The 27571-nt window shown below is 55.1% G+C and overlaps 29 non-coding genes across 29 annotated transcripts; all 29 read right to left on the bottom strand.

Moving 5' to 3' along the window:
- Positions 1 to 5: 5 nt before the first annotated feature.
- Positions 6 to 124, bottom strand: LOC126161128 (5S ribosomal RNA). The gene has a single exon (XR_007534797.1). It is a non-coding gene; the product is annotated as a 5S ribosomal RNA (ribosomal RNA).
- An 851-nt stretch (positions 125 to 975) lies between these two features.
- LOC126161127 (5S ribosomal RNA) lies at positions 976 to 1094 on the bottom strand. The gene has a single exon (XR_007534796.1). It is a non-coding gene; the product is annotated as a 5S ribosomal RNA (ribosomal RNA).
- An 852-nt stretch (positions 1095 to 1946) lies between these two features.
- LOC126161093 (5S ribosomal RNA) lies at positions 1947 to 2065 on the bottom strand. The gene has a single exon (XR_007534764.1). It is a non-coding gene; the product is annotated as a 5S ribosomal RNA (ribosomal RNA).
- Positions 2066 to 2911: 846 nt separating this feature from the next.
- LOC126160990 (5S ribosomal RNA) lies at positions 2912 to 3030 on the bottom strand. Its single transcript, XR_007534668.1, has one exon. It is a non-coding gene; the product is annotated as a 5S ribosomal RNA (ribosomal RNA).
- Positions 3031 to 3882: 852 nt separating this feature from the next.
- Positions 3883 to 4001, bottom strand: LOC126161092 (5S ribosomal RNA). Its single transcript, XR_007534763.1, has one exon. It is a non-coding gene; the product is annotated as a 5S ribosomal RNA (ribosomal RNA).
- An 851-nt stretch (positions 4002 to 4852) lies between these two features.
- Positions 4853 to 4971, bottom strand: LOC126161009 (5S ribosomal RNA). The gene has a single exon (XR_007534686.1). It is a non-coding gene; the product is annotated as a 5S ribosomal RNA (ribosomal RNA).
- Positions 4972 to 5822: 851 nt separating this feature from the next.
- Positions 5823 to 5941, bottom strand: LOC126161196 (5S ribosomal RNA). The gene has a single exon (XR_007534856.1). It is a non-coding gene; the product is annotated as a 5S ribosomal RNA (ribosomal RNA).
- An 859-nt stretch (positions 5942 to 6800) lies between these two features.
- On the bottom strand, positions 6801 to 6919 carry LOC126161091 (5S ribosomal RNA). The gene has a single exon (XR_007534762.1). It is a non-coding gene; the product is annotated as a 5S ribosomal RNA (ribosomal RNA).
- An 858-nt stretch (positions 6920 to 7777) lies between these two features.
- Positions 7778 to 7896, bottom strand: LOC126160989 (5S ribosomal RNA). Its single transcript, XR_007534667.1, has one exon. It is a non-coding gene; the product is annotated as a 5S ribosomal RNA (ribosomal RNA).
- Positions 7897 to 8754: 858 nt separating this feature from the next.
- On the bottom strand, positions 8755 to 8873 carry LOC126161089 (5S ribosomal RNA). Its single transcript, XR_007534760.1, has one exon. It is a non-coding gene; the product is annotated as a 5S ribosomal RNA (ribosomal RNA).
- An 861-nt stretch (positions 8874 to 9734) lies between these two features.
- LOC126161126 (5S ribosomal RNA) lies at positions 9735 to 9853 on the bottom strand. The gene has a single exon (XR_007534795.1). It is a non-coding gene; the product is annotated as a 5S ribosomal RNA (ribosomal RNA).
- Positions 9854 to 10701: 848 nt separating this feature from the next.
- LOC126160988 (5S ribosomal RNA) lies at positions 10702 to 10820 on the bottom strand. Its single transcript, XR_007534666.1, has one exon. It is a non-coding gene; the product is annotated as a 5S ribosomal RNA (ribosomal RNA).
- An 851-nt stretch (positions 10821 to 11671) lies between these two features.
- On the bottom strand, positions 11672 to 11790 carry LOC126161193 (5S ribosomal RNA). The gene has a single exon (XR_007534854.1). It is a non-coding gene; the product is annotated as a 5S ribosomal RNA (ribosomal RNA).
- An 860-nt stretch (positions 11791 to 12650) lies between these two features.
- LOC126161088 (5S ribosomal RNA) lies at positions 12651 to 12769 on the bottom strand. The gene has a single exon (XR_007534759.1). It is a non-coding gene; the product is annotated as a 5S ribosomal RNA (ribosomal RNA).
- Positions 12770 to 13620: 851 nt separating this feature from the next.
- LOC126161185 (5S ribosomal RNA) lies at positions 13621 to 13739 on the bottom strand. Its single transcript, XR_007534849.1, has one exon. It is a non-coding gene; the product is annotated as a 5S ribosomal RNA (ribosomal RNA).
- An 843-nt stretch (positions 13740 to 14582) lies between these two features.
- On the bottom strand, positions 14583 to 14701 carry LOC126160987 (5S ribosomal RNA). Its single transcript, XR_007534665.1, has one exon. It is a non-coding gene; the product is annotated as a 5S ribosomal RNA (ribosomal RNA).
- An 853-nt stretch (positions 14702 to 15554) lies between these two features.
- Positions 15555 to 15673, bottom strand: LOC126161087 (5S ribosomal RNA). The gene has a single exon (XR_007534758.1). It is a non-coding gene; the product is annotated as a 5S ribosomal RNA (ribosomal RNA).
- An 860-nt stretch (positions 15674 to 16533) lies between these two features.
- Positions 16534 to 16652, bottom strand: LOC126161086 (5S ribosomal RNA). Its single transcript, XR_007534757.1, has one exon. It is a non-coding gene; the product is annotated as a 5S ribosomal RNA (ribosomal RNA).
- Positions 16653 to 17503: 851 nt separating this feature from the next.
- LOC126161172 (5S ribosomal RNA) lies at positions 17504 to 17622 on the bottom strand. The gene has a single exon (XR_007534838.1). It is a non-coding gene; the product is annotated as a 5S ribosomal RNA (ribosomal RNA).
- An 839-nt stretch (positions 17623 to 18461) lies between these two features.
- On the bottom strand, positions 18462 to 18580 carry LOC126160986 (5S ribosomal RNA). Its single transcript, XR_007534664.1, has one exon. It is a non-coding gene; the product is annotated as a 5S ribosomal RNA (ribosomal RNA).
- Positions 18581 to 19433: 853 nt separating this feature from the next.
- LOC126160985 (5S ribosomal RNA) lies at positions 19434 to 19552 on the bottom strand. The gene has a single exon (XR_007534663.1). It is a non-coding gene; the product is annotated as a 5S ribosomal RNA (ribosomal RNA).
- An 853-nt stretch (positions 19553 to 20405) lies between these two features.
- On the bottom strand, positions 20406 to 20524 carry LOC126161085 (5S ribosomal RNA). The gene has a single exon (XR_007534756.1). It is a non-coding gene; the product is annotated as a 5S ribosomal RNA (ribosomal RNA).
- Positions 20525 to 21378: 854 nt separating this feature from the next.
- LOC126160983 (5S ribosomal RNA) lies at positions 21379 to 21497 on the bottom strand. Its single transcript, XR_007534662.1, has one exon. It is a non-coding gene; the product is annotated as a 5S ribosomal RNA (ribosomal RNA).
- An 858-nt stretch (positions 21498 to 22355) lies between these two features.
- On the bottom strand, positions 22356 to 22474 carry LOC126160981 (5S ribosomal RNA). The gene has a single exon (XR_007534660.1). It is a non-coding gene; the product is annotated as a 5S ribosomal RNA (ribosomal RNA).
- An 859-nt stretch (positions 22475 to 23333) lies between these two features.
- Positions 23334 to 23452, bottom strand: LOC126160980 (5S ribosomal RNA). The gene has a single exon (XR_007534659.1). It is a non-coding gene; the product is annotated as a 5S ribosomal RNA (ribosomal RNA).
- Positions 23453 to 24310: 858 nt separating this feature from the next.
- On the bottom strand, positions 24311 to 24429 carry LOC126160979 (5S ribosomal RNA). Its single transcript, XR_007534658.1, has one exon. It is a non-coding gene; the product is annotated as a 5S ribosomal RNA (ribosomal RNA).
- An 853-nt stretch (positions 24430 to 25282) lies between these two features.
- LOC126161083 (5S ribosomal RNA) lies at positions 25283 to 25401 on the bottom strand. The gene has a single exon (XR_007534754.1). It is a non-coding gene; the product is annotated as a 5S ribosomal RNA (ribosomal RNA).
- An 851-nt stretch (positions 25402 to 26252) lies between these two features.
- Positions 26253 to 26371, bottom strand: LOC126161124 (5S ribosomal RNA). Its single transcript, XR_007534793.1, has one exon. It is a non-coding gene; the product is annotated as a 5S ribosomal RNA (ribosomal RNA).
- Positions 26372 to 27218: 847 nt separating this feature from the next.
- LOC126160978 (5S ribosomal RNA) lies at positions 27219 to 27337 on the bottom strand. Its single transcript, XR_007534657.1, has one exon. It is a non-coding gene; the product is annotated as a 5S ribosomal RNA (ribosomal RNA).
- Between the last annotated feature and the right edge of the window lie 234 nt (positions 27338 to 27571).

Below are 27571 nucleotides of genomic sequence, written 5' to 3'. Positions count from 1 at the left end.
AAGGGAGCCAGCAGCACCCGGGTTTTCCAGGCGGTCACCCATCCAAGTACTAGCCGGGCCCGATGATGCTTAACTTCGGTGATCGGACGAGAACCGGTGTATTCATCATGGTATGGCCGTTGGCGCTCATCTAATGTAGGAGCACGGCAGAATTCGCGTTCGGCTTTTCTCCCAACACACAAAATGTTAGTTTTCGGCCGCATTTGACGAAAGCGCTTCCTTCCGCAACCGCCAGTTCCTCGAGGACGGCGCGGGGAGGCGCGCCCGGCGTCCCAGCAGAGTGACGGCCGAATTGGCGGGCGCACCGCCGCGTGTGTGAGACGCACTGCTGCTCGTTGCACCCCCTGTCATTCGCTGGGCGCGTGCAGCCTTCGACACTAGCGGAAGGCGCATCTTGTCCCTGGTGTTCAGCGGAGGGCCTGTGCGGGGTGTGGCAGTGTCGTGCTGGAGGGCCCAATGGTAGCGATGTGGGCTTCCTCGCCTCGCCTCGCCTCGCCTCGCCTCGCCTCACACCAGGTGTCTGCGTAGTTTGCAGTGCATTCGCACCATTCCTATCCCTGTCCCTGTCCCCGTCCCGACTTGTCCCGACTTTGCTCGACTGCCGCTCGCTGCCGCTCGGGTCGTGGTCCATATGACAGCGCAAGCACGACAAACGTCTGCGGGACGAGACGAGACGAGACGAGACGAGACGACTAAGGAATAAATTCGTGGTTACAAATCAAATTTGTAACTCTACACTCCTACACAACAATAGGCGGTGACGTATTTCAGAAATCACCTGCCGATTCGTAGTGTTTTGTCGTTTTCAAAGTCTTCTTGGCAAACTTGGTTAGCACATTCTCCCTCAAACTGAGTTAATTACTGCATTTTCGTACCATTACAGTAGTTTAAAAGGCTTAAGGAAGCATCTTTGTCACAACAGAAAGGTAGTTTGAAAATTGGGCTGGCGACATAACAAAAGAAAAACAGGAAGGGAGCCAGCAGCACCCGGGTTTTCCAGGCGGTCACCCATCCAAGTACTAGCCGGGCCCGATGATGCTTAACTTCGGTGATCGGACGAGAACCGGTGTATTCATCATGGTATGGCCGTTGGCGCTCATCTAATGTAGGAGCACGGCAGAATTCGCGTTCGGCTTTTCTCCCAACACACAAAATGTTAGTTTTCGGCCGCATTTGACGAAAGCGCTTCCTTCCGCAACCGCCAGTTCCTCGAGGACGGCGCGGGGAGGCGCGCCCGGCGTCCCAGCAGAGTGACGGCCGAATTGGCGGGCGCACCGCCGCGTGTGTGAGACGCACTGCTGCTCGTTGCACCCCCTGTCATTCGCTGGGCGCGTGCAGCCTTCGACACTAGCGGAAGGCGCATCTTGTCCCTGGTGTTCAGCGGAGGGCCTGTGCGGGGTGTGGCAGTGTCGTGCTGGAGGGCCCAATGGTAGCGATGTGGGCTTCCTCGCCTCGCCTCGCCTCGCCTCGCCTCGCCTCACACCAGGTGTCTGCGTAGTTTGCAGTGCATTCGCACCATTCCTATCCCTGTCCCTGTCCCCGTCCCGACTTGTCCCGACTTTGCTCGACTGCCGCTCGCTGCCGCTCGGGTCGTGGTCCATATGACAGCGCAAGCACGACAAACGTCTGCGGGACGAGACGAGACGAGACGAGACGAGACGACTAAGGAATAAATTCGTGGTTACAAATCAAATTTGGAACTCTACACTCCTACACAACAATAGGCGGTGACGTATTTCAGAAATCACCTTCCGATTCGTACTGTTTTGTCGTTTTCAAAGTCTTCTTGGCAAACTTGGTTAGCACATTCTCCCTCAAACTGAGTTAATTACTGCATTTTCGTACCATTACAGTAGTTTAAAAGGCTTAAGGAAGCATCTTTGTCACAACAGAAAGGTAGTTAGAAAATTGGGCTGGCGACATAACCAAAAAAAAAACAGGAAGGGAGCCAACAGCACCCGGGTTTCCCAGGCGGTCACCCATCCAAGTACTAGCCGGGCACGATGATGCTTAACTTCGGTGATCGGACGAGAACCGGTGTATTCATCATGGTATGGCCGTTGGCGCTCATCTAATGTAGGAGCACGGCAGAATTCGCGTTCGGCTTTTCTCCCAACACACAAAATGTTAGTTTTCGGCCGCATTTGACGAAAGCGCTTCCTTCCGCAACCGCCAGTTCCTTGAGGACGGCGCGGGGAGGCGCGCCCGGCGTCCCAGCAGAGTGACGGCCGAATTGGCGGGCGCACCGCCGCGTGTGTGAGACGCACTGCTGCTCGTTGCACCCCCTGTCATTCGCTGGGCGCGTGCAGCCTTCGACACTAGCGGAGGACGCATCTTGTCCTTGGTGTTCAGCGGAGGGCCTGTGCGGGGTATGGCAGTGTCGTGCTGGAGGGCCCACTGGTAGCGATGTGGGCTTCCTCGCCTCGCCTCGCCTCGCCTCGCCTCGCCTCACACCAGGTGTCTGCGTAGTTTGCAGTGCATTCGCACCATTCCTATCCCTGTCCCTGTCCCCGTCCCGACTTGTGCCGACTTTGCTCGACTGCCGCTCGCTGCCGCTCGGGTCGTGGTCCATATGACAGCGCAAGCACGACAAACGTCTGCGGGACGAGACGAGACGAGACGAGACGACTAAGGAATAAGTTCGTGGTTACAAATCAAATTTGGAACTCAACACACCTACACAACAATAGGCGGTGACGTATTTCAGAAATCACCTGCCGATTCGTATTGTTTTGTCGTTTTCAAAGTCTTCTTGGCAAACTTGGTTAGCACATTCTCCCTCAAACTGCGTTAATTACTGCATTTTCGTTCCATTACAGTAGTTTAAAAGGCTTAAGGAAGCATCTTTGTCACAACAGAAAGGTAGTTTGAAAATTGGGCTGGCGACATAACAAAAAAAAAACAGTAAGGGAGCCAACAGCACCCGGGTTTCCCAGGCGGTCACCCATCCAAGTACTAGCCGGGCCCGATGATGCTTAACTTCGGTGATCGGACGAGAACCGGTGTATTCATCATGGTATGGCCGTTGGCGCTCATCTAATGTAGGAGCACGGCAGAATTCGCGTTCGGCTTTTCTCCCAACACACAAAATGTTAGTTTTCGGCCGCATTTGACGAAAGCGCTTCCTTCCGCAACCGCCAGTTCCTCGAGGACGGCGCGGGGAGGCACGCCCGGCGTCCCAGCAGAGTGACGGCCGAATTGGCGGGCGCACCGCCGCGTGTGTGAGACGCACTGCTGCTCGTTGCACCCCCTGTCATTCGCTGGGCGCGTGCAGCCTTCGACACTAGCGGAGGACGCATCTTTTCCCTGGTGTTCAGCGGAGGGCCTGTGCGGGGTGTGGCAGTGTCGTGCTGGAGGGCCCACTGGTAGCGATGTGGGCTTCCTCGCCTCGCCACGCCTCGCCTCGCCTCGCCTCACACCAGGTGTCTGCGTAGTTTGCAGTGCATTCGCACCATTCCTATCCCTGTCCCTGTCCCCGTCCCGACTTGTCCCGACTTTGCTCGACTGCCGCTCGCTGCCGCTCGGGTCGTGGTCCATATGACAGCGCAAGCACGACAAACGTCTGCGGGACGAGACGAGACGAGACGAGACGAGACGACTAAGGAATAAATTCGTGGTTACAAATCAAATTTGGAACTCTACACTCCTACACAACAATAGGCGGTGACGTATTTCAGAAATCACCTTCCGATTCGTACTGTTTTGTCGTTTTCAAAGTCTTCTTGGCAAACTTGGTTAGCACATTCTCCCTCAAACTGAGTTAATTACTGCATTTTCGTACCATTACAGTAGTTTAAAAGGCTTAAGGAAGCATCTTTGTCACAACAGAAAGGTAGTTAGAAAATTGGGCTGGCGACATAACCAAAAAAAAAACAGGAAGGGAGCCAACAGCACCCGGGTTTCCCAGGCGGTCACCCATCCAAGTACTAGCCGGGCACGATGATGCTTAACTTCGGTGATCGGACGAGAACCGGTGTATTCATCATGGTATGGCCGTTGGCGCTCATCTAATGTAGGAGCACGGCAGAATTCGCGTTCGGCTTTTCTCCCAACACACAAAATGTTAGTTTTCGGCCGCATTTGACGAAAGCGCTTCCTTCCGCAACCGCCAGTTCCTCGAGGACGGCGCGGGGAGGCGCGCCCGGCGTCCCAGCAGAGTGACGGCCGAATTGGCGGGCGCACCGCCGCGTGTGTGAGACGCACTGCTGCTCGTTGCACCCCCTGTCATTCGCTGGGCGCGTGCAGCCTTCGACACTAGCGGAGGACGCATCTTGTCCTTGGTGTTCAGCGGAGGGCCTGTGCGGGGTGTGGCAGTGTCGTGCTGGAGGGCCCACTGGTAGCGATGTGGGCTTCCTCGCCTCGCCTCGCCTCGCCTCGCCTCGCCTCGCCTCACACCAGGTGTCTGCGTAGTTTGCAGTGCATTCGCACCATTCCTATCCCTGTCCCTGTCCCCGTCCCGACTTGTGCCGACTTTGCTCGACTGCCGCTCGCTGCCGCTCGGGTCGTGGTCCATATGACAGCGCAAGCACGACAAACGTCTGCGGGACGAGACGAGACGAGACGAGACGACTAAGGAATAAGTTCGTGGTTACAAATCAAATTTGGAACTCAACACACCTACACAACAATAGGCGGTGACGTATTTCAGAAATCACCTGCCGATTCGTATTGTTTTGTCGTTTTCAAAGTCTTCTTGGCAAACTTGGTTAGCACATTCTCCCTCAAACTGCGTTAATTACTGCATTTTCGTTCCATTACAGTAGTTTAAAAGGCTTAAGGAAGCATCTTTGTCACAACAGAAAGGTAGTTTGAAAATTGGGCTGGCGACATAACAAAAAAAAAACAGTAAGGGAGCCAACAGCACCCGGGTTTCCTAGGCGGTCACCCATCCAAGTACTAGCCGGGCCCGATGATGCTTAACTTCGGTGATCGGACGAGAACCGGTGTATTCATCATGGTATGGCCGTTGGCGCTCATCTAATGTAGGAGCACGGCAGAATTCGCGTTCGGCTTTTCTCCCAACACACAAAATGTTAGTTTTCGGCCGCATTTGACGAAAGCGCTTCCTTCCGCAACCGCCAGTTCCTCGAGGACGGCGCGGGGAGGCACGCCCGGCGTCCCAGCAGAGTGACGGCCGAATTGGCGGGCGCACCGCCGCGTGTGTTAGACGCACTGCTGCTCGTTGCACCCCCTGTCATTCGCTGGGCGCGTGCAGCCTTCGACACTAGCGGAGGACGCATCTTGTCCCTGGTGTTCAGCGGAGGGCCTGTGCGGGGTGTGGCAGTGTCGTGCTGGAGGGCCCACTGGTAGCGATGTGGGCTTCCTCGCCTCGCCACGCCTCGCCTCGCCTCGCCTCACACCAGGTGTCTGCGTAGTTTGCAGTGCATTCGCACCATTCCTATCCCTGTCCCTGTCCCCGTCCCGACTTGTCCCGACTTTGCTCGACTGCCGCTCGCTGCCGCTCGGGTCGTGGTCCATATGACAGCGCAAGCACGACAAACGTCTGCGGGACGAGACGAGACGAGACGAGACGAGACGACTAAGGAATAAATTCGTGGTTACAAATCAAATTTGGAACTCTACACTCCTACACAACAATAGGCGGTGACGTATTTCAGAAATCACCTTCCGATTCGTACTGTTTTGTCGTTTTCAAAGTCTTCTTGGCAAACTTGGTTAGCACATTCTCCCTCAAACTGAGTTAATTACTGCATTTTCGTACCATTACAGTAGTTTAAAAGGCTTAAGGAAGCATCTTTGTCACAACAGAAAGGTAGTTTGAAAATTGGGCTGGCGACATAACAAAAAAAAAACAGGAAGGGAGCCAACAGCACCCGGGTTTCCCAGGTGGTCACCCATCCAAGTACTAGCCGGGCCCGATGATGCTTAACTTCGGTGATCGGACGAGAACCGGTGTATTCATCATGGTATGGCCGTTGGCGCTCATCTAATGTAGGAGCACGGCAGAATTCGCGTTCGGCTTTTCTCCCAACACACAAAATGTTAGTTTTCGGCCGCATTTGACGAAAGCGCTTCCTTCCGCAACCGCCAGTTCCTCGAGGACGGCGCGGGGAGGCGCGCCCGGCGTCCCAGCAGAGTGACGGCCGAATTGGCGGGCGCACCGCCGCGTGTGTGAGACGCACTGCTGCTCGTTGCACCCCCTGTCATTCGCTGGGCGCGTGCAGCCTTCGACACTAGCGGAGGACGCATCTTGTCCTTGGTGTTCAGCGGAGGGCCTGTGCGGGGTGTGGCAGTGTCGTGCTGGAGGGCCCACTGGTAGCGATGTGGGCTTCCTCGCCTCGCCTCGCCTCGCCTCGCCTCGCCTCGCCTCACACCAGGTGTCTGCGTAGTTTGCAGTGCATTCGCACCATTCCTATCCCTGTCCCTGTCCCCGTCCCGACTTGTGCCGACTTTGCTCGACTGCCGCTCGCTGCCGCTCGGGTCGTGGTCCATATGACAGCGCAAGCACGACAAACGTCTGCGGGACGAGACGAGACGAGACGAGACGAGACGACTAAGGAATAAATTCGTGGTTACAAATCAAATTTGGAACTCTACACTCCTACACAACAATAGGCGGTGACGTATTTCAGAAATCACCTTCCGATTCGTACTGTTTTGTCGTTTTCAAAGTCTTCTTGGCAAACTTGGTTAGCACATTCTCCCTCAAACTGAGTTAATTACTGCATTTTCGTACCATTACAGTAGTTTAAAAGGCTTAAGGAAGCATCTTTGTCACAACAGAAAGGTAGTTTGAAAATTGGGCTGGCGACATAACAAAAAAAAAAAAACAGGAAGGGAGCCAACAGCACCCGGGTTTCCCAGGCGGTCACCCATCCAAGTACTAGCCGGGCACGATGATGCTTAACTTCGGTGATCGGACGAGAACCGGTGTATTCATCATGGTATGGCCGTTGGCGCTCATCTAATGTAGGAGCACGGCAGAATTCGCGTTCGGCTTTTCTCCCAACACACAAAATGTTAGTTTTCGGCCGCATTTGACGAAAGCGCTTCCTTCCGCAACCGCCAGTTCCTCGAGGACGGCGCGGGGAGGCGCGCCCGGCGTCCCAGCAGAGTGACGGCCGAATTGGCGGGCGCACCGCCGCGTGTGTGAGACGCACTGCTGCTCGTTGCACCCCCTGTCATTCGCTGGGCGCGTGCAGCCTTCGACACTAGCGGAGGACGCATCTTGTCCTTGGTGTTCAGCGGAGGGCCTGTGCGGGGTGTGGCAGTGTCGTGCTGGAGGGCCCACTGGTAGCGATGTGGGCTTCCTCGCCTCGCCTCGCCTCGCCTCGCCTCGCCTCGCCTCACACCAGGTGTCTGCGTAGTTTGCAGTGCATTCGCACCATTCCTATCCCTGTCCCTGTCCCCGTCCCGACTTGTCCCGACTTTGCTCGACTGCCGCTCGCTGCCGCTCGGGTCGTGGTCCATATGACAGCGCAAGCACGACAAACGTCTGCGGGACGAGACGAGACGAGACGAGACGAGACGACTAAGGAATAAATTCGTGGTTACAAATCAAATTTGGAACTCTACACTCCTACACAACAATAGGCGGTGACGTATTTCAGAAATCACCTGCCGATTCGTACTGTTTTGTCGTTTTCAAAGTCTTCTTGGCAAACTTGGTTAGCACATTCTCCCTCAAACTGAGTTAATTACTGCATTTTCGTACCATTACAGTAGTTTAAAAGGCTTAAGGAAGCATCTTTGTCACAACAGAAAGGTAGTTTGAAAATTGGGCTGGCGACATAACAAAAAAAAAAAACAGGAAGGGAGCCAACAGCACCCGGGTTTCCCAGGCGGTCACCCATCCAAGTACTAGCCGGGCCCGATGATGCTTAACTTCGGTGATCGGACGAGAACCGGTGTATTCATCATGGTATGGCCGTTGGCGCTCATCTAATGTAGGAGCACGGCAGAATTCGCGTTCGGCTTTTCTCCCAACACACAAAATGTTAGTTTTCGGCCGCATTTGACGAAAGCGCTTCCTTCCGCAACCGCCAGTTCCTCGAGGACGGCGCGGGGAGGCGCGCCCGGCGTCCCAGCAGAGTGACGGCCGAATTGGCGGGCGCACCGCCGCGTGTGTGAGACGCACTGCTGCTCGTTGCACCCCCTGTCATTCGCTGGGCGCGTGCAGCCTTCGACACTAGCGGAGGACGCATCTTGTCCTTGGTGTTCAGCGGAGGGCCTGTGCGGGGTGTGGCAGTGTCGTGCTGGAGGGCCCACTGGTAGCGATGTGGGCTTCCTCGCCTCGCCTCGCCTCGCCTCGCCTCGCCTCGCCTCACACCAGGTGTCTGCGTAGTTTGCAGTGCATTCGCACCATTCCTATCCCTGTCCCTGTCCCCGTCCCGACTTGTGCCGACTTTGCTCGACTGCCGCTCGCTGCCGCTCGGGTCGTGGTCCATATGACAGCGCAAGCACGACAAACGTCTGCGGGACGAGACGAGACGAGACGAGACGAGACGACTAAGGAATAAATTCGTGGTTACAAATCAAATTTGGAACTCTACACTCCTACACAACAATAGGCGGTGACGTATTTCAGAAATCACCTTCCGATTCGTACTGTTTTGTCGTTTTCAAAGTCTTCTTGGCAAACTTGGTTAGCACATTCTCCCTCAAACTGAGTTAATTACTGCATTTTCGTACCATTACAGTAGTTTAAAAGGCTTAAGGAAGCATCTTTGTCACAACAGAAAGGTAGTTTGAAAATTGGGCTGGCGACATAACAAAAAAAAAAAACAGGAAGGGAGCCAACAGCACCCGGGTTTCCCAGGCGGTCACCCATCCAAGTACTAGCCGGGCACGATGATGCTTAACTTCGGTGATCGGACGAGAACCGGTGTATTCATCATGGTATGGCCGTTGGCGCTCGTCTAATGTAGGAGCACGGCAGAATTCGCGTTCGGCTTTTCTCCCAACACACAAAATGTTAGTTTTCGGCCGCATTTGACGAAAGCGCTTCCTTCCGCAACCGCCAGTTCCTCGAGGACGGCGCGGGGAGGCGCGCCCGGCGTCCCAGCAGAGTGACGGCCGAATTGGCGGGCGCACCGCCGCGTGTGTGAGACGCACTGCTGCTCGTTGCACCCCCTGTCATTCGCTGGGCGCGTGCAGCCTTCGACACTAGCGGAGGACGCATCTTGTCCTTGGTGTTCAGCGGAGGGCCTGTGCGGGGTGTGGCAGTGTCGTGCTGGAGGGCCCACTGGTAGCGATGTGGGCTTCCTCGCCTCGCCTCGCCTCGCCTCGCCTCGCCTCGCCTCACACCAGGTGTCTGCGTAGTTTGCAGTGCATTCGCACCATTCCTATCCCTGTCCCTGTCCCCGTCCCGACTTGTGCCGACTTTGCTCGACTGCCGCTCGCTGCCGCTCGGGTCGTGGTCCATATGACAGCGCAAGCACGACAAACGTCTGCGGGACGAGACGAGACGAGACGAGACGAGACGAGACGACTAAGGAATAAATTCGTGGTTACAAATCAAATTTGTAACTCTACACTCCTACACAACAATAGGCGGTGACGTATTTCAGAAATCACCTTCCGATTCGTACTGTTTTGTCGTTTTCAAAGTCTTCTTGGCAAACTTGGTTAGCACATTCTCCCTCAAACTGAGTTAATTACTGCATTTTCGTACCATTACAGTAGTTTACAAGGCTTAAGGAAGCATCTTTGTCACAACAGAAAGGTAGTTTGAAAATTGGGCTGGCGACATAACAAAAGAAAAACAGGAAGGGAGCCAGCAGCACCCGGGTTTTCCAGGCGGTCACCCATCCAAGTACTAGCCGGGCCCGATGATGCTTAACTTCGGTGATCGGACGAGAACCGGTGTATTCATCATGGTATGGCCGTTGGCGCTCATCTAATGTAGGAGCACGGCAGAATTCGCGTTCGGCTTTTCTCCCAACACACAAAATGTTAGTTTTCGGCCGCATTTGACGAAAGCGCTTCCTTCCGCAACCGCCAGTTCCTCGAGGACGGCGCGGGGAGGCGCGCCCGGCGTCCCAGCAGAGTGACGGCCGAATTGGCGGGCGCACCGCCGCGTGTGTGAGACGCACTGCTGCTCGTTGCACCCCCTGTCATTCGCTGGGCGCGTGCAGCCTTCGACACTAGCGGAGGACGCATCTTGTCCTTGGTGTTCAGCGGAGGGCCTGTGCGGGGTGTGGCAGTGTCGTGCTGGAGGGCCCACTGGTAGCGATGTGGGCTTCCTCGCCTCGCCTCGCCTCGCCTCGCCTCGCCTCACACCAGGTGTCTGCGTAGTTTGCAGTGCATTCGCACCATTCCTATCCCTGTCCCTGTCCCCGTCCCGACTTGTCCCGACTTTGCTCGACTGCCGCTCGCTGCCGCTCGGGTCGTGGTCCATATGACAGCGCAAGCACGACAAACGTCTGCGGGACGAGACGAGACGAGACGAGACGACTAAGGAATAAGTTCGTGGTTACAAATCAAATTTGGAACTCAACACACCTACACAACAATAGGCGGTGACGTATTTCAGAAATCACCTGCCGATTCGTATTGTTTTGTCGTTTTCAAAGTCTTCTTGGCAAACTTGGTTAGCACATTCTCCCTCAAACTGCGTTAATTACTGCATTTTCGTTCCATTACAGTAGTTTAAAAGGCTTAAGGAAGCATCTTTGTCACAACAGAAAGGTAGTTTGAAAATTGGGCTGGCGACATAACAAAAAAAAAAAACAGTAAGGGAGCCAACAGCACCCGGGTTTCCCAGGCGGTCACCCATCCAAGTACTAGCCGGGCCCGATGATGCTTAACTTCGGTGATCGGACGAGAACCGGTGTATTCATCATGGTATGGCCGTTGGCGCTCATCTAATGTAGGAGCACGGCAGAATTCGCGTTCGGCTTTTCTCCCAACACACAAAATGTTAGTTTTCGGCCGCATTTGACGAAAGCGCTTCCTTCCGCAACCGCCAGTTCCTCGAGGACGGCGCGGGGAGGCACGCCCGGCGTCCCAGCAGAGTGACGGCCGAATTGGCGGGCGCACCGCCGCGTGTGTTAGACGCACTGCTGCTCGTTGCACCCCCTGTCATTCGCTGGGCGCGTGCAGCCTTCGACACTAGCGGAGGACGCATCTTTTCCCTGGTGTTCAGCGGAGGGCCTGTGCGGGGTGTGGCAGTGTCGTGCTGGAGGGCCCACTGGTAGCGATGTGGGCTTCCTCGCCTCGCCACGCCTCGCCTCGCCTCGCCTCACACCAGGTGTCTGCGTAGTTTGCAGTGCATTCGCACCATTCCTATCCCTGTCCCTGTCCCCGTCCCGACTTGTCCCGACTTTGCTCGACTGCCGCTCGCTGCCGCTCGGGTCGTGGTCCATATGACAGCGCAAGCACGACAAACGTCTGCGGGACGAGACGAGACGAGACGAGACGAGACGACTAAGGAATAAATTCGTGGTTACAAATCAAATTTGGAACTCTACACTCCTACACAACAATAGGCGGTGACGTATTTCAGAAATCACCTTCCGATTCGTACTGTTTTGTCGTTTTCAAAGTCTTCTTGGCAAACTTGGTTAGCACATTCTCCCTCAAACTGAGTTAATTACTGCATTTTCGTACCATTACAGTAGTTTAAAAGGCTTAAGGAAGCATCTTTGTCACAACAGAAAGGTAGTTTGAAAATTGGGCTGGCGACATAACAAAAAAAAAACAGGAAGGGAGCCAACAGCACCCGGGTTTCCCAGGTGGTCACCCATCCAAGTACTAGCCGGGCCCGATGATGCTTAACTTCGGTGATCGGACGAGAACCGGTGTATTCATCATGGTATGGCCGTTGGCGCTCATCTAATGTAGGAGCACGGCAGAATTCGCGTTCGGCTTTTCTCCCAACACACAAAATGTTAGTTTTCGGCCGCATTTGACGAAAGCGCTTCCTTCCGCAACCGCCAGTTCCTCGAGGACGGCGCGGGGAGGCGCGCCCGGCGTCCCAGCAGAGTGACGGCCGAATTGGCGGGCGCACCGCCGCGTGTGTGAGACGCACTGCTGCTCGTTGCACCCCCTGTCATTCGCTGGGCGCGTGCAGCCTTCGACACTAGCGGAGGACGCATCTTGTCCTTGGTGTTCAGCGGAGGGCCTGTGCGGGGTGTGGCAGTGTCGTGCTGGAGGGCCCACTGGTAGCGATGTGGGCTTCCTCGCCTCGCCTCGCCTCGCCTCGCCTCGCCTCGCCTCACACCAGGTGTCTGCGTAGTTTGCAGTGCATTCGCACCATTCCTATCCCTGTCCCTGTCCCCGTCCCGACTTGTGCCGACTTTGCTCGACTGCCGCTCGCTGCCGCTCGGGTCGTGGTCCATATGACAGCGCAAGCACGACAAACGTCTGCGGGACGAGACGAGACGAGACGAGACGAGACGACTAAGGAATAAATTCGTGGTTACAAATCAAATTTGGAACTCTACACTCCTACACAACAATAGGCGGTGACGTATTTCAGAAATCACCTTCCGATTCGTACTGTTTTGTCGTTTTCAAAGTCTTCTTGGCAAACTTGGTTAGCACATTCTCCCTCAAACTGAGTTAATTACTGCATTTTCGTACCATTACAGTAGTTTAAAAGGCTTAAGGAAGCATCTTTGTCACAACAGAAAGGTAGTTTGAAAATTGGGCTGGCGACATAACAAAAAAAAAAAAAACAGGAAGGGAGCCAACAGCACCCGGGTTTCCCAGGCGGTCACCCATCCAAGTACTAGCCGGGCACGATGATGCTTAACTTCGGTGATCGGACGAGAACCGGTGTATTCATCATGGTATGGCCGTTGGCGCTCATCTAATGTAGGAGCACGGCAGAATTCGCGTTCGGCTTTTCTCCCAACACACAAAATGTTAGTTTTCGGCCGCATTTGACGAAAGCGCTTCCTTCCGCAACCGCCAGTTCCTCGAGGACGGCGCGGGGAGGCGCGCCCGGCGTCCCAGCAGAGTGACGGCCGAATTGGCGGGCGCACCGCCGCGTGTGTGAGACGCACTGCTGCTCGTTGCACCCCCTGTCATTCGCTGGGCGCGTGCAGCCTTCGACACTAGCGGAGGACGCATCTTGTCCTTGGTGTTCAGCGGAGGGCCTGTGCGGGGTGTGGCAGTGTCGTGCTGGAGGGCCCACTGGTAGCGATGTGGGCTTCCTCGCCTCGCCACGCCTCGCCTCGCCTCGCCTCACACCAGGTGTCTGCGTAGTTTGCAGTGCATTCGCACCATTCCTATCCCTGTCCCTGTCCCCGTCCCGACTTGTCCCGACTTTGCTCGACTGCCGCTCGCTGCCGCTCGGGTCGTGGTCCATATGACAGCGCAAGCACGACAAACGTCTGCGGTACGAGACGAGACGAGACGAGACGAGACGACTAAGGAATAAATTCGTGGTTACAAATCAAATTTGGAACTCTACACTCCTACACAACAATAGGCGGTGACGTATTTCAGAAATCACCTTCCGATTCGTACTGTTTTGTCGTTTTCAAAGTCTTCTTGGCAAACTTGGTTAGCACATTCTCCCTCAAACTGAGTTAATTACTGCATTTTCGTACCATTACAGTAGTTTAAAAGGCTTAAGGAAGCATCTTTGTCACAACAGAAAGGTAGTTTGAAAATTGGGCTGGCGACATAACAAAAAAAAAACAGGAAGGGAGCCAACAGCACCCGGGTTTCCCAGGTGGTCACCCATCCAAGTACTAGCCGGGCCCGATGATGCTTAACTTCGGTGATCGGACGAGAACCGGTGTATTCATCATGGTATGGCCGTTGGCGCTCATCTAATGTAGGAGCACGGCAGAATTCGCGTTCGGCTTTTCTCCCAACACACAAAATGTTAGTTTTCGGCCGCATTTGACGAAAGCGCTTCCTTCCGCAACCGCCAGTTCCTCGAGGACGGCGCGGGGAGGCGCGCCCGGCGTCCCAGCAGAGTGACGGCCGAATTGGCGGGCGCACCGCCGCGTGTGTGAGACGCACTGCTGCTCGTTGCACCCCCTGTCATTCGCTGGGCGCGTGCAGCCTTCGACACTAGCGGAGGACGCATCTTGTCCTTGGTGTTCAGCGGAGGGCCTGTGCGGGGTGTGGCAGTGTCGTGCTGGAGGGCCCACTGGTAGCGATGTGGGCTTCCTCGCCTCGCCTCGCCTCGCCTCACACCAGGTGTCTGCGTAGTTTGCAGTGCATTCGCACCATTCCTATCCCTGTCCCTGTCCCCGTCCCGACTTGTGCCGACTTTGCTCGACTGCCGCTCGCTGCCGCTCGGGTCGTGGTCCATATGACAGCGCAAGCACGACAAACGTCTGCGGGACGAGACGAGACGAGACGAGACGAGACGACTAAGGAATAAATTCGTGGTTACAAATCAAATTTGGAACTCTACACTCCTACACAACAATAGGCGGTGACGTATTTCAGAAATCACCTTCCGATTCGTACTGTTTTGTCGTTTTCAAAGTCTTCTTGGCAAACTTGGTTAGCACATTCTCCCTCAAACTGAGTTAATTACTGCATTTTCGTACCATTACAGTAGTTTAAAAGGCTTAAGGAAGCATCTTTGTCACAACAGAAAGGTAGTTTGAAAATTGGGCTGGCGACATAACAAAAAAAAAAAACAGGAAGGGAGCCAACAGCACCCGGGTTTCCCAGGCGGTCACCCATCCAAGTACTAGCCGGGCCCGATGATGCTTAACTTCGGTGATCGGACGAGAACCGGTGTATTCATCATGGTATGGCCGTTGGCGCTCATCTAATGTAGGAGCACGGCAGAATTCGCGTTCGGCTTTTCTCCCAACACACAAAATGTTAGTTTTCGGCCGCATTTGACGAAAGCGCTTCCTTCCGCAACCGCCAGTTCCTCGAGGACGGCGCGGGGAGGCGCGCCCGGCGTCCCAGCAGAGTGACGGCCGAATTGGCGGGCGCACCGCCGCGTGTGTGAGACGCACTGCTGCTCGTTGCACCCCCTGTCATTCGCTGGGCGCGTGCAGCCTTCGACACTAGCGGAGGACGCATCTTGTCCTTGGTGTTCAGCGGAGGGCCTGTGCGGGGTGTGGCAGTGTCGTGCTGGAGGGCCCACTGGTAGCGATGTGGGCTTCCTCGCCTCGCCTCGCCTCGCCTCGCCTCGCCTCGCCTCACACCAGGTGTCTGCGTAGTTTGCAGTGCATTCGCACCATTCCTATCCCTGTCCCTGTCCCCGTCCCGACTTGTGCCGACTTTGCTCGACTGCCGCTCGCTGCCGCTCGGGTCGTGGTCCATATGACAGCGCAAGCACGACAAACGTCTGCGGGACGAGACGAGACGAGACGAGACGACTAAGGAATAAGTTCGTGGTTACAAATCAAATTTGGAACTCAACACACCTACACAACAATAGGCGGTGACGTATTTCAGAAATCACCTGCCGATTCGTATTGTTTTGTCGTTTTCAAAGTCTTCTTGGCAAACTTGGTTAGCACATTCTCCCTCAAACTGCGTTAATTACTGCATTTTCGTACCATTACAGTAGTTTAAAAGGCTTAAGGAAGCATCTTTGTCACAACAGAAAGGTAGTTTGAAAATTGGGCTGGCGACATAACAAAAAAAAAAAACAGGAAGGGAGCCAACAGCACCCGGGTTTCCCAGGCGGTCACCCATCCAAGTACTAGCCGGGCACGATGATGCTTAACTTCGGTGATCGGACGAGAACCGGTGTATTCATCATGGTATGGCCGTTGGCGCTCATCTAATGTAGGAGCACGGCAGAATTCGCGTTCGGCTTTTCTCCCAACACACAAAATGTTAGTTTTCGGCCGCATTTGACGAAAGCGCTTCCTTCCGCAACCGCCAGTTCCTCGAGGACGGCGCGGGGAGGCGCGCCCGGCGTCCCAGCAGAGTGACGGCCGAATTGGCGGGCGCACCGCCGCGTGTGTGAGACGCACTGCTGCTCGTTGCACCCCCTGTCATTCGCTGGGCGCGTGCAGCCTTCGACACTAGCGGAGGACGCATCTTGTCCTTGGTGTTCAGCGGAGGGCCTGTGCGGGGTGTGGCAGTGTCGTGCTGGAGGGCCCACTGGTAGCGATGTGGGCTTCCTCGCCTCGCCTCGCCTCGCCTCGCCTCGCCTCGCCTCACACCAGGTGTCTGCGTAGTTTGCAGTGCATTCGCACCATTCCTATCCCTGTCCCTGTCCCCGTCCCGACTTGTGCCGACTTTGCTCGACTGCCGCTCGCTGCCGCTCGGGTCGTGGTCCATATGACAGCGCAAGCACGACAAACGTCTGCGGGACGAGACGAGACGAGACGAGACGAGACGACTAAGGAATAAATTCGTGGTTACAAATCAAATTTGGAACTCTACACTCCTACACAACAATAGGCGGTGACGTATTTCAGAAATCACCTTCCGATTCGTACTGTTTTGTCGTTTTCAAAGTCTTCTTGGCAAACTTGGTTAGCACATTCTCCCTCAAACTGAGTTAATTACTGCATTTTCGTACCATTACAGTAGTTTAAAAGGCTTAAGGAAGCATCTTTGTCACAACAGAAAGGTAGTTTGAAAATTGGGCTGGCGACATAACAAAAAAAAAAAAAACAGGAAGGGAGCCAACAGCACCCGGGTTTCCCAGGCGGTCACCCATCCAAGTACTAGCCGGGCACGATGATGCTTAACTTCGGTGATCGGACGAGAACCGGTGTATTCATCATGGTATGGCCGTTGGCGCTCATCTAATGTAGGAGCACGGCAGAATTCGCGTTCGGCTTTTCTCCCAACACACAAAATGTTAGTTTTCGGCCGCATTTGACGAAAGCGCTTCCTTCCGCAACCGCCAGTTCCTCGAGGACGGCGCGGGGAGGCGCGCCCGGCGTCCCAGCAGAGTGACGGCCGAATTGGCGGGCGCACCGCCGCGTGTGTGAGACGCACTGCTGCTCGTTGCACCCCCTGTCATTCGCTGGGCGCGTGCAGCCTTCGACACTAGCGGAGGACGCATCTTGTCCTTGGTGTTCAGCGGAGGGCCTGTGCGGGGTGTGGCAGTGTCGTGCTGGAGGGCCCACTGGTAGCGATGTGGGCTTCCTCGCCTCGCCACGCCTCGCCTCGCCTCGCCTCACACCAGGTGTCTGCGTAGTTTGCAGTGCATTCGCACCATTCCTATCCCTGTCCCTGTCCCCGTCCCGACTTGTCCCGACTTTGCTCGACTGCCGCTCGCTGCCGCTCGGGTCGTGGTCCATATGACAGCGCAAGCACGACAAACGTCTGCGGTACGAGACGAGACGAGACGAGACGAGACGACTAAGGAATAAATTCGTGGTTACAAATCAAATTTGGAACTCTACACTCCTACACAACAATAGGCGGTGACGTATTTCAGAAATCACCTTCCGATTCGTACTGTTTTGTCGTTTTCAAAGTCTTCTTGGCAAACTTGGTTAGCACATTCTCCCTCAAACTGAGTTAATTACTGCATTTTCGTACCATTACAGTAGTTTAAAAGGCTTAAGGAAGCATCTTTGTCACAACAGAAAGGTAGTTTGAAAATTGGGCTGGCGACATAACAAAAAAAAAACAGGAAGGGAGCCAACAGCACCCGGGTTTCCCAGGTGGTCACCCATCCAAGTACTAGCCGGGCCCGATGATGCTTAACTTCGGTGATCGGACGAGAACCGGTGTATTCATCATGGTATGGCCGTTGGCGCTCATCTAATGTAGGAGCACGGCAGAATTCGCGTTCGGCTTTTCTCCCAACACACAAAATGTTAGTTTTCGGCCGCATTTGACGAAAGCGCTTCCTTCCGCAACCGCCAGTTCCTCGAGGACGGCGCGGGGAGGCGCGCCCGGCGTCCCAGCAGAGTGACGGCCGAATTGGCGGGCGCACCGCCGCGTGTGTGAGACGCACTGCTGCTCGTTGCACCCCCTGTCATTCGCTGGGCGCGTGCAGCCTTCGACACTAGCGGAGGACGCATCTTGTCCTTGGTGTTCAGCGGAGGGCCTGTGCGGGGTGTGGCAGTGTCGTGCTGGAGGGCCCACTGGTAGCGATGTGGGCTTCCTCGCCTCGCCTCGCCTCGCCTCACACCAGGTGTCTGCGTAGTTTGCAGTGCATTCGCACCATTCCTATCCCTGTCCCTGTCCCCGTCCCGACTTGTCCCGACTTTGCTCGACTGCCGCTCGCTGCCGCTCGGGTCGTGGTCCATATGACAGCGCAAGCACGGCAAACGTCTGCGGGACGAGACGAGACGAGACGAGACGACTAAGGAATAAGTTCGTGGTTACAAATCAAATTTGGAACTCAACACACCTACACAACAAAAGGCGGTGACGTATTTCAGAAATCACCTGCCGATTCGTATTGTTTTGTCGTTTTCAAAGTCTTCTTGGCAAACTTGGTTAGCACATTCTCCCTCAAACTGCGTTAATTACTGCATTTTCGTTCCATTACAGTAGTTTAAAAGGCTTAAGGAAGCATCTTTGTCACAACAGAAAGGTAGTTTGAAAATTGGGCTGGCGACATAACAAAAAAAAAAAAACAGTAAGGGAGCCAACAGCACCCGGGTTTCCCAGGCGGTCACCCATCCAAGTACTAGCCGGGCCCGATGATGCTTAACTTCGGTGATCGGACGAGAACCGGTGTATTCATCATGGTATGGCCGTTGGCGCTCATCTAATGTAGGAGCACGGCAGAATTCGCGTTCGGCTTTTCTCCCAACACACAAAATGTTAGTTTTCGGCCGCATTTGACGAAAGCGCTTCCTTCCGCAACCGCCAGTTCCTCGAGGACGGCGCGGTGAGGCACGCCAGGCGTCCCAGCAGAGTGACGGCCGAATTGGCGGGCGCACCGCCGCGTGTGTTAGACGCACTGCTGCTCGTTGCACCCCCTGTCATTCGCTGGGCGCGTGCAGCCTTCGACACTAGCGGAGGACGCATCTTTTCCCTGGTGTTCAGCGGAGGGCCTGTGCGGGGTGTGGCAGTGTCGTGCTGGAGGGCCCACTGGTAGCGATGTGGGCTTCCTCGCCTCGCCACGCCTCGCCTCGCCTCGCCTCACACCAGGTGTCTGCGTAGTTTGCAGTGCATTCGCACCATTCCTATCCCTGTCCCTGTCCCCGTCCCGACTTGTCCCGACTTTGCTCGACTGCCGCTCGCTGCCGCTCGGGTCGTGGTCCATATGACAGCGCAAGCACGACAAACGTCTGCGGGACGAGACGAGACGAGACGAGACGAGACGACTAAGGAATAAATTCGTGGTTACAAATCAAATTTGGAACTCTACACTCCTACACAACAATAGGCGGTGACGTATTTCAGAAATCACCTTCCGATTCGTACTGTTTTGTCGTTTTCAAAGTCTTCTTGGCAAACTTGGTTAGCACATTCTCCCTCAAACTGAGTTAATTACTGCATTTTCGTACCATTACAGTAGTTTAAAAGGCTTAAGGAAGCATCTTTGTCACAACAGAAAGGTAGTTTGAAAATTGGGCTGGCGACATAACAAAAAAAAAAAACAGGAAGGGAGCCAACAGCACCCGGGTTTCCCAGGCGGTCACCCATCCAAGTACTAGCCGGGCCCGATGATGCTTAACTTCGGTGATCGGACGAGAACCGGTGTATTCATCATGGTATGGCCGTTGGCGCTCATCTAATGTAGGAGCACGGCAGAATTCGCGTTCGGCTTTTCTCCCAACACACAAAATGTTAGTTTTCGGCCGCATTTGACGAAAGCGCTTCCTTCCGCAACCGCCAGTTCCTCGAGGACGGCGCGGGGAGGCGCGCCCGGCGTCCCAGCAGAGTGACGGCCGAATTGGCGGGCGCACCGCCGCGTGTGTGAGACGCACTGCTGCTCGTTGCACCCCCTGTCATTCGCTGGGCGCGTGCAGCCTTCGACACTAGCGGAGGACGCATCTTGTCCTTGGTGTTCAGCGGAGGGCCTGTGCGGGGTGTGGCAGTGTCGTGCTGGAGGGCCCACTGGTAGCGATGTGGGCTTCCTCGCCTCGCCTCGCCTCGCCTCGCCTCGCCTCGCCTCACACCAGGTGTCTGCGTAGTTTGCAGTGCATTCGCACCATTCCTATCCCTGTCCCTGTCCCCGTCCCGACTTGTGCCGACTTTGCTCGACTGCCGCTCGCTGCCGCTCGGGTCGTGGTCCATATGACAGCGCAAGCACGACAAACGTCTGCGGGACGAGACGAGACGAGACGAGACGACTAAGGAATAAGTTCGTGGTTACAAATCAAATTTGGAACTCAACACACCTACACAACAATAGGCGGTGACGTATTTCAGAAATCACCTGCCGATTCGTATTGTTTTGTCGTTTTCAAAGTCTTCTTGGCAAACTTGGTTAGCACATTCTCCCTCAAACTGCGTTAATTACTGCATTTTCGTACCATTACAGTAGTTTAAAAGGCTTAAGGAAGCATCTTTGTCACAACAGAAAGGTAGTTTGAAAATTGGGCTGGCGACATAACAAAAAAAAAAAACAGGAAGGGAGCCAACAGCACCCGGGTTTCCCAGGCGGTCACCCATCCAAGTACTAGCCGGGCACGATGATGCTTAACTTCGGTGATCGGACGAGAACCGGTGTATTCATCATGGTATGGCCGTTGGCGCTCATCTAATGTAGGAGCACGGCAGAATTCGCGTTCGGCTTTTCTCCCAACACACAAAATGTTAGTTTTCGGCCGCATTTGACGAAAGCGCTTCCTTCCGCAACCGCCAGTTCCTCGAGGACGGCGCGGGGAGGCGCGCCCGGCGTCCCAGCAGAGTGACGGCCGAATTGGCGGGCGCACCGCCGCGTGTGTGAGACGCACTGCTGCTCGTTGCACCCCCTGTCATTCGCTGGGCGCGTGCAGCCTTCGACACTAGCGGAGGACGCATCTTGTCCTTGGTGTTCAGCGGAGGGCCTGTGCGGGGTGTGGCAGTGTCGTGCTGGAGGGCCCACTGGTAGCGATGTGGGCTTCCTCGCCTCGCCTCGCCTCGCCTCGCCTCGCCTCACACCAGGTGTCTGCGTAGTTTGCAGTGCATTCGCACCATTCCTATCCCTGTCCCTGTCCCCGTCCCGACTTGTGCCGACTTTGCTCGACTGCCGCTCGCTGCCGCTCGGGTCGTGGTCCATATGACAGCGCAAGCACGACAAACGTCTGCGGGACGAGACGAGACGAGACGAGACGAGACGACTAAGGAATAAATTCGTGGTTACAAATCAAATTTGTAACTCTACACTCCTACACAACAATAGGCGGTGACGTATTTCAGAAATCACCTTCCGATTCGTACTGTTTTGTCGTTTTCAAAGTCTTCTTGGCAAACTTGGTTAGCACATTCTCCCTCAAACTGAGTTAATTACTGCATTTTCGTACCATTACAGTAGTTTAAAAGGCTTAAGGAAGCATCTTTGTCACAACAGAAAGGTAGTTTGAAAATTGGGCTGGCGACATAACAAAAAAAAAAAAACAGGAAGGGAGCCAACAGCACCCGGGTTTCCCAGGCGGTCACCCATCCAAGTACTAGCCGGGCCCGATGATGCTTAACTTCGGTGATCGGACGAGAACCGGTGTATTCATCATGGTATGGCCGTTGGCGCTCATCTAATGTAGGAGCACGGCAGAATTCGCGTTCGGCTTTTCTCCCAACACACAAAATGTTAGTTTTCGGCCGCATTTGACGAAAGCGCTTCCTTCCGCAACCGCCAGTTCCTCGAGGACGGCGCGGGGAGGCGCGCCCGGCGTCCCAGCAGAGTGACGGCCGAATTGGCGGGCGCACCGCCGCGTGTGTGAGACGCACTGCTGCTCGTTGCACCCCCTGTCATTCGCTGGGCGCGTGCAGCCTTCGACACTAGCGGAGGACGCATCTTGTCCTTGGTGTTCAGCGGAGGGCCTGTGCGGGGTGTGGCAGTGTCGTGCTGGAGGGCCCACTGGTAGCGATGTGGGCTTCCTCGCCTCGCCTCGCCTCGCCTCGCCTCGCCTCGCCTCACACCAGGTGTCTGCGTAGTTTGCAGTGCATTCGCACCATTCCTATCCCTGTCCCTGTCCCCGTCCCGACTTGTGCCGACTTTGCTCGACTGCCGCTCGCTGCCGCTCGGGTCGTGGTCCATATGACAGCGCAAGCACGACAAACGTCTGCGGGACGAGACGAGACGAGACGAGACGAGACGACTAAGGAATAAATTCGTGGTTACAAATCAAATTTGGAACTCTACACTCCTACACAACAATAGGCGGTGACGTATTTCAGAAATCACCTTCCGATTCGTACTGTTTTGTCGTTTTCAAAGTCTTCTTGGCAAACTTGGTTAGCACATTCTCCCTCAAACTGAGTTAATTACTGCATTTTCGTACCATTACAGTAGTTTAAAAGGCTTAAGGAAGCATCTTTGTCACAACAGAAAGGTAGTTTGAAAATTGGGCTGGCGACATAACAAAAAAAAAAAACAGGAAGGGAGCCAACAGCACCCGGGTTTCCCAGGCGGTCACCCATCCAAGTACTAGCCGGGCCCGATGATGCTTAACTTCGGTGATCGGACGAGAACCGGTGTATTCATCATGGTATGGCCGTTGGCGCTCATCTAATGTAGGAGCACGGCAGAATTCGCGTTCGGCTTTTCTCCCAACACACAAAATGTTAGTTTTCGGCCGCATTTGACGAAAGCGCTTCCTTCCGCAACCGCCAGTTCCTCGAGGACGGCGCGGGGAGGCGCGCCCGGCGTCCCAGCAGAGTGACGGCCGAATTGGCGGGCGCACCGCCGCGTGTGTGAGACGCACTGCTGCTCGTTGCACCCCCTGTCATTCGCTGGGCGCGTGCAGCCTTCGACACTAGCGGAGGACGCATCTTGTCCTTGGTGTTCAGCGGAGGGCCTGTGCGGGGTGTGGCAGTGTCGTGCTGGAGGGCCCACTGGTAGCGATGTGGGCTTCCTCGCCTCGCCTCGCCTCGCCTCGCCTCGCCTCGCCTCACACCAGGTGTCTGCGTAGTTTGCAGTGCATTCGCACCATTCCTATCCCTGTCCCTGTCCCCGTCCCGACTTGTGCCGACTTTGCTCGACTGCCGCTCGCTGCCGCTCGGGTCGTGGTCCATATGACAGCGCAAGCACGACAAACGTCTGCGGGACGAGACGAGACGAGACGAGACGAGACGACTAAGGAATAAATTCGTGGTTACAAATCAAATTTGTAACTCTACACTCCTACACAACAATAGGCGGTGACGTATTTCAGAAATCACCTTCCGATTCGTACTGTTTTGTCGTTTTCAAAGTCTTCTTGGCAAACTTGGTTAGCACATTCTCCCTCAAACTGAGTTAATTACTGCATTTTCGTACCATTACAGTAGTTTAAAAGGCTTAAGGAAGCATCTTTGTCACAACAGAAAGGTAGTTTGAAAATTGGGCTGGCGACATAACAAAAAAAAAAAAACAGGAAGGGAGCCAACAGCACCCGGGTTTCCCAGGCGGTCACCCATCCAAGTACTAGCCGGGCCCGATGATGCTTAACTTCGGTGATCGGACGAGAACCGGTGTATTCATCATGGTATGGCCGTTGGCGCTCATCTAATGTAGGAGCACGGCAGAATTCGCGTTCGGCTTTTCTCCCAACACACAAAATGTTAGTTTTCGGCCGCATTTGACGAAAGCGCTTCCTTCCGCAACCGCCAGTTCCTCGAGGACGGCGCGGGGAGGCGCGCCCGGCGTCCCAGCAGAGTGACGGCCGAATTGGCGGGCGCACCGCCGCGTGTGTGAGACGCACTGCTGCTCGTTGCACCCCCTGTCATTCGCTGGGCGCGTGCAGCCTTCGACACTAGCGGAGGACGCATCTTGTCCTTGGTGTTCAGCGGAGGGCCTGTGCGGGGTGTGGCAGTGTCGTGCTGGAGGGCCCACTGGTAGCGATGTGGGCTTCCTCGCCTCGCCTCGCCTCGCCTCGCCTCGCCTCGCCTCACACCAGGTGTCTGCGTAGTTTGCAGTGCATTCGCACCATTCCTATCCCTGTCCCTGTCCCCGTCCCGACTTGTGCCGACTTTGCTCGACTGCCGCTCGCTGCCGCTCGGGTCGTGGTCCATATGACAGCGCAAGCACGACAAACGTCTGCGGGACGAGACGAGACGAGACGAGACGAGACGACTAAGGAATAAATTCGTGGTTACAAATCAAATTTGGAACTCTACACTCCTACACAACAATAGGCGGTGACGTATTTCAGAAATCACCTTCCGATTCGTACTGTTTTGTCGTTTTCAAAGTCTTCTTGGCAAACTTGGTTAGCACATTCTCCCTCAAACTGAGTTAATTACTGCATTTTCGTACCATTACAGTAGTTTAAAAGGCTTAAGGAAGCATCTTTGTCACAACAGAAAGGTAGTTTGAAAATTGGGCTGGCGACATAACAAAAAAAAAAAACAGGAAGGGAGCCAACAGCACCCGGGTTTCCCAGGCGGTCACCCATCCAAGTACTAGCCGGGCCCGATGATGCTTAACTTCGGTGATCGGACGAGAACCGGTGTATTCATCATGGTATGGCCGTTGGCGCTCATCTAATGTAGGAGCACGGCAGAATTCGCGTTCGGCTTTTCTCCCAACACACAAAATGTTAGTTTTCGGCCGCATTTGACGAAAGCGCTTCCTTCCGCAACCGCCAGTTCCTCGAGGACGGCGCGGGGAGGCGCGCCCGGCGTCCCAGCAGAGTGACGGCCGAATTGGCGGGCGCACCGCCGCGTGTGTGAGACGCACTGCTGCTCGTTGCACCCCCTGTCATTCGCTGGGCGCGTGCAGCCTTCGACACTAGCGGAGGACGCATCTTGTCCTTGGTGTTCAGCGGAGGGCCTGTGCGGGGTGTGGCAGTGTCGTGCTGGAGGGCCCACTGGTAGCGATGTGGGCTTCCTCGCCTCGCCTCGCCTCGCCTCGCCTCGCCTCGCCTCACACCAGGTGTCTGCGTAGTTTGCAGTGCATTCGCACCATTCCTATCCCTGTCCCTGTCCCCGTCCCGACTTGTGCCGACTTTGCTCGACTGCCGCTCGCTGCCGCTCGGGTCGTGGTCCATATGACAGCGCAAGCACGACAAACGTCTGCGGGACGAGACGAGACGAGACGAGACGACTAAGGAATAAGTTCGTGGTTACAAATCAAATTTGGAACTCAACACACCTACACAACAATAGGCGGTGACGTATTTCAGAAATCACCTGCCGATTCGTATTGTTTTGTCGTTTTCAAAGTCTTCTTGGCAAACTTGGTTAGCACATTCTCCCTCAAACTGCGTTAATTACTGCATTTTCGTACCATTACAGTAGTTTAAAAGGCTTAAGGAAGCATCTTTGTCACAACAGAAAGGTAGTTTGAAAATTGGGCTGGCGACATAACAAAAAAAAAAAACAGGAAGGGAGCCAACAGCACCCGGGTTTCCCAGGCGGTCACCCATCCAAGTACTAGCCGGGCACGATGATGCTTAACTTCGGTGATCGGACGAGAACCGGTGTATTCATCATGGTATGGCCGTTGGCGCTCATCTAATGTAGGAGCACGGCAGAATTCGCGTTCGGCTTTTCTCCCAACACACAAAATGTTAGTTTTCGGCCGCATTTGACGAAAGCGCTTCCTTCCGCAACCGCCAGTTCCTCGAGGACGGCGCGGGGAGGCGCGCCCGGCGTCCCAGCAGAGTGACGGCCGAATTGGCGGGCGCACCGCCGCGTGTGTGAGACGCACTGCTGCTCGTTGCACCCCCTGTCATTCGCTGGGCGCGTGCAGCCTTCGACACTAGCGGAGGACGCATCTTGTCCTTGGTGTCCAGCGGAGGGCCTGTGCGGGGTGTGGCAGTGTCGTGCTGGAGGGCCCACTGGTAGCGATGTGGGCTTCCTCGCCTCGCCTCGCCTCGCCTCGCCTCGCCTCACACCAGGTGTCTGCGTAGTTTGCAGTGCATTCGCACCATTCCTATCCCTGTCCCTGTCCCCGTCCCGACTTGTGCCGACTTTGCTCGACTGCCGCTCGCTGCCGCTCGGGTCGTGGTCCATATGACAGCGCAAGCACGACAAACGTCTGCGGGACGAGACGAGACGAGACGAGACGAGACGACTAAGGAATAAATTCGTGGTTACAAATCAAATTTGTAACTCTACACTCCTACACAACAATAGGCGGTGACGTATTTCAGAAATCACCTTCCGATTCGTACTGTTTTGTCGTTTTCAAAGTCTTCTTGGCAAACTTGGTTAGCACATTCTCCCTCAAACTGAGTTAATTACTGCATTTTCGTACCATTACAGTAGTTTAAAAGGCTTAAGGAAGCATCTTTGTCACAACAGAAAGGTAGTTTGAAAATTGGGCTGGCGACATAACAAAAGAAAAACAGGAAGGGAGCCAGCAGCACCCGGGTTTTCCAGGCGGTCACCCATCCAAGTACTAGCCGGGCCCGATGATGCTTAACTTCGGTGATCGGACGAGAACCGGTGTATTCATCATGGTATGGCCGTTGGCGCTCATCTAATGTAGGAGCACGGCAGAATTCGCGTTCGGCTTTTCTCCCAACACACAAAATGTTAGTTTTCGGCCGCATTTGACGAAAGCGCTTCCTTCCGCAACCGCCAGTTCCTCGAGGACGGCGCGGGGAGGCGCGCCCGGCGTCCCAGCAGAGTGACGGCCGAATTGGCGGGCGCACCGCCGCGTGTGTGAGACGCACTGCTGCTCGTTGCACCCCCTGTCATTCGCTGGGCGCGTGCAGCCTTCGACACTAGCGGAGGACGCATCTTGTCCTTGGTGTTCAGCGGAGGGCCTGTGCGGGGTGTGGCAGTGTCGTGCTGGAGGGCCCACTGGTAGCGATGTGGGCTTCCTCGCCTCGCCTCGCCTCGCCTCGCCTCGCCTCACACCAGGTGTCTGCGTAGTTTGCAGTGCATTCGCACCATTCCTATCCCTGTCCCTGTCCCCGTCCCGACTTGTGCCGACTTTGCTCGACTGCCGCTCGCTGCCGCTCGGGTCGTGGTCCATATGACAGCGCAAGCACGACAAACGTCTGCGGGACGAGACGAGACGAGACGAGACGACTAAGGAATAAGTTCGTGGTTACAAATCAAATTTGGAACTCAACACACCTACACAACAATAGGCGGTGACGTATTTCAGAAATCACCTGCCGATTCGTATTGTTTTGTCGTTTTCAAAGTCTTCTTGGCAAACTTGGTTAGCACATTCTCCCTCAAACTGCGTTAATTACTGCATTTTCGTTCCATTACAGTAGTTTAAAAGGCTTAAGGAAGCATCTTTGTCACAACAGAAAGGTAGTTTGAAAATTGGGCTGGCGACATAACAAAAAAAAAAACAGTAAGGGAGCCAACAGCACCCGGGTTTCCCAGGCGGTCACCCATCCAAGTACTAGCCGGGCCCGATGATGCTTAACTTCGGTGATCGGACGAGAACCGGTGTATTCATCATGGTATGGCCGTTGGCGCTCATCTAATGTAGGAGCACGGCAGAATTCGCGTTCGGCTTTTCTCCCAACACACAAAATGTTAGTTTTCGGCCGCATTTGACGAAAGCGCTTCCTTCCGCAACCGCCAGTTCCTCGAGGACGGCGCGGGGAGGCACGCCCGGCGTCCCAGCAGAGTGACGGCCGAATTGGCGGGCGCACCGCCGCGTGTGTTAGACGCACTGCTGCTCGTTGCACCCCCTGTCATTCGCTGG

The sequence above is a fragment of the Schistocerca cancellata genome, unplaced genomic scaffold (genome assembly GCF_023864275.1).
Source record: "Schistocerca cancellata isolate TAMUIC-IGC-003103 unplaced genomic scaffold, iqSchCanc2.1 HiC_scaffold_1170, whole genome shotgun sequence".
Classification (NCBI taxonomy): Eukaryota; Metazoa; Arthropoda; class Insecta; order Orthoptera; family Acrididae; genus Schistocerca; species Schistocerca cancellata.
Note: the sequence above shows the minus strand (reverse complement) of the source record. Positions and strands in the feature narration are given on the sequence as shown.